At 46.7% G+C, this 3558-nt stretch overlaps 1 long non-coding RNA gene across 1 annotated transcript; it reads right to left on the bottom strand.

The window, feature by feature from the left end:
• Positions 1-952: 952 nt before the first annotated feature.
• Positions 953-1248, bottom strand: LOC121556021. The gene is made up of 2 exons (XR_005998059.2): positions 1122-1248; positions 953-1015 (listed from the first exon to the last, which is right to left on the bottom strand). It is a non-coding gene; the product is annotated as an uncharacterized LOC121556021 (long non-coding RNA).
• Positions 1249-3558: the final 2310 nt, after the last annotated feature.

Raw genomic sequence — 3558 nt, 5'->3', positions numbered from 1 at the left:
GGTTTTCACCCTGGGAGTAACAGGCAGGTGGAGAGAATCAACCAGGAGGTGGGTAGGTTTCTGAGATCGTATTGCCAGAACCGGCGAGGGGTGGTCGGTTTTTCCTACCCTGTGCAGAGATGGCAATAAACTCCAACCGCCTCCTCAACTGACCTCACTCCTTTCCAGTGTGTGTTAGGTTATCAGCCGGCCCTGGCACCTTGGCATCAGAGCCAGAACGAGGTACCTGCGGTAGTCGAGTGGGTTTGGCGCTCGCAGGAGATCTGGGACGCTGCCCATGAACGCCTGCAGCGGGCCATCAGGCGGCAGAAGGCGAGCGCCGACCGCTACCGCAGTGAAGCCCCGGTGTATGCACCGGGGGACCGGGTCTGGCTCTCGACCCGAAACCTGCCCCTTCGCCTGCCCTGCCGGAAGTTGGGTAGGTGGTTTGTGGGCCCATTTAAAGTCCTGAGGAGATTGAACGAGGTATGTTATAGGTTACAGCTTCCTAGTAATTATCGCATTAACCCCTCATTCCATGTGTCTCTCCTCAGGCCGGTGGTAGCTGGTCCACTCCAGGAATCTGAGATGCGGGAGGTTCCTCCGCCCCCACTAGACATCAATGGGGCACCGGCGTACTCGGTCCGTTCCATCCTGGATTCGAGGCGTCGGATGGGGGGCCTGCAGTATCTCGATGAGTGGGAGGGGTACGGTCCGGAGGAGCGGTGCTGGGTTCCTAGGAGGGATATCCTCAATCCCTCCTTGTTGAGAGAATTTCATTGAAATCATCCGACTCGCCCCGCGCTGCGTCCTCCTGGCCGTCCCCGAGGCCGGTGTCGGCGCACGGCTGGAGCCGCGAGTCGGGGGGGTGGTGGAACTGTCACGGAATCTGCCGAGACTGCCCTTTATCTGGTTCGGGCAGGCTTCGGCATTCGTCGTTATCACTCCCGCCAGGAAATACACGACGCCGCTGTTCTGGTTACTGATGGATTTATTCTTCTACTAAATTCTCCACCGTCATCAATCCACCGTCGAACTGTTTAAATACATTTCAACACATGCACAAAAAACAAGTTGGCGTTCACGTTACAGAAACCTTGCACGTAAATATGCGCGACAAATAATGAACATAATGAACATACCTCGCTGGCTGCACACAACTGAGAGGGAAATGGGTCCACTTAGAAACAAGAATACTTGTAAATAAACACGTCGTTAATTTAACTTATCTTTCAGAGTACTAAACTTTACCGCCGCTACTTTACCGCGATGTCTCGGAACTTGTCACCACTAAAAGCGTCCCAACACAACATAGAATGTACAGATAGTTCCTATCACATAAATACAAGCAAAATCAATATTCAAAATACAAGTTGTACAAATAATAATGATATTATGTAAAACCTATTAATAATGACATGAATGACATTTATGGCAGTTAAACTCCCACCAAATCACATCCTTTGGGATTTCACCTCACAAAATAACCATAACATTCATTCTGCTTCAAGCAGTAAAACTGTCTTGTATACAGGCCTGTCAAGATAGACTGGCTTTGTAGTGCGTTTTCCCTGGTTATCTAAGGTTGAGTCACTAATTAACAGTTTTACCTTTCTGACTCTTCCATCAGTGCTAGGGTACACCTGTGCTACTCTTGCTAATCTCCATTGATTTCGTTGGAGAGCAGTCCTCTTGTACGATGACAATGTCATTAACCTTCGTATTTCTCTTATCCTTTTGCCATATTTGTCTTTGCTGAAGATTAAGGAGGTACTCCTTCTTCCACCGTGTCCAGAATTCGTTTGCCAAGAACTGTACCTGTCGCCATCTCTTGCGGAGTAGAGATCCTGACTCACAAACTGACCAGGGAGGGGGGAGTTGTTATCTTTGACTTCATCATGAGGATATGGTTGGGAGTGAGAGGTTCAAGACTTGTTGGATCATTTAAGTGCTCTGTTGTCAGAGGTCTGCTATTTACGATAGCCATCACTTCATACAAGAAGGTTCTAAGTGATGCACTGTCAAGTCTTTTAGCAAGATTGGTCAAGGATCAGCTGTTCAGAACGCTTCTGATGGTCCTAATTTGTCTCTCCCATACACCTCCCATGTGACTTGATGCTGGGAAGTTCATAACAAACTCACATCCAGTGTTCCTTTACCTGTTCATGATCCAGGTCCTTCATTGCATTCATGAACTCTCCTTTAGCGCCAACAAGTTGGTGCCTTGATCACATCTCAACTGTCTTACATTTCCACGTATTGCAATGAATGCACGCAGTGCATTGATGAAAGCATCTGTAGTGAGATCATCAAGCATTTCAATATGTATGGCTCTAGAACACATACAAGTGAAAAGAAGACCATATCTTTTCAGTTCCTTTCTCGCTTCTTTCATAGAATGGTCGAAGCAATCTATACCACAATTTGTGAATGGAGGGGTCATTTCCAGTCTCTCGTCTGGCAAGTCTGCCATCTTTGGTTCCTGTGTGTTCCTTCTATACTTTCTGCATGTTGTGCATTTGTAGATGTACGAGGCAACTGCGCTGCTGCAACCTGTAACCCATATACCATTGGATCTCAATTCATTGACAGTTATTCCTCTTCCTTGATGATGCACCTTTTCATGGTAGTGCTTGATGAGTAAAGAAGCACATGACTTGCCTTAGGTACAATGGCAGGATGCTTTACATGTGGATGAAGGGCAGATCTTGTCAAACGATCCTCCAACCCTGAGCACACCATACTCATCGACAAAGGGACTTAGTTTGTGTAGCTTGTTTGTTTTGTCTTTGGGTTTTACTTCCTTGCATTGCTTTATACCTTTGATTTCAGTGCTGAATACTTCAGTTTGAACCAATTTGATGATGAAAAGCTCTGCTTCCTGTCTTTCCTCAACACTTGTGGCTTCATTTGTTTTAAGTTTGAGACCCTTGATTTGCTTAGCATGGCGCTTAAGACGAGCAATAGCTTTGACGGCTCTTTTCCAGTCAGAAAACCTTGTCAGGCGGTCTAACAATGTCCTGTCCTCTTTTGCTTTTGTGTTGAGCACCTGGGCCTTAGCAGTTCTGGATCATTGTCAATGACCTCACTTACTTTGACGTCTTCTATGGGCAGCTCTCTTTTCCCACAGAAAATCTGGCCCATTAAACCAAGTTGAAGCTACAAGCTGATCTGCCTTTAGGCCTCTTGAAGCATGATCCACAGGATTATCTTCAGAACGTACAAATCGCCATTGCTTTGAATCTGTAGTGGACTTGATTCTTTGGATTCTGTTAGCCACAAAGACGTGGAATCGTCTTGCATCATTGTTTATATATCCAAGGACAACCTTTGAGTCTGTCCAAAAATGTTCTTGAAGACCATCTATTTCGAGCTCCTTTCTGAGCACAACACTTGTCCTTGCTGCTACCACTGCTGCAGATAACTCAAGGCGTGGTATTGTGGTCACTTTGGTGGGGGCAACACGTGCTTTCCCCATGACTAACGAACAATGGACATCCCCATTGGTGTTGATTGTTCTGAGATAAGTACACTCCCCCATAGCCTGTGACGCTGGCATCTGAGAAGTGGTGAAGCTCG

This window comes from Coregonus clupeaformis, unplaced genomic scaffold, assembly GCF_020615455.1.
Source record: "Coregonus clupeaformis isolate EN_2021a unplaced genomic scaffold, ASM2061545v1 scaf4937, whole genome shotgun sequence".
Classification (NCBI taxonomy): domain Eukaryota; kingdom Metazoa; phylum Chordata; class Actinopteri; order Salmoniformes; family Salmonidae; genus Coregonus; species Coregonus clupeaformis.
This window is presented reverse-complemented; position numbering and strand designations above follow the sequence as displayed.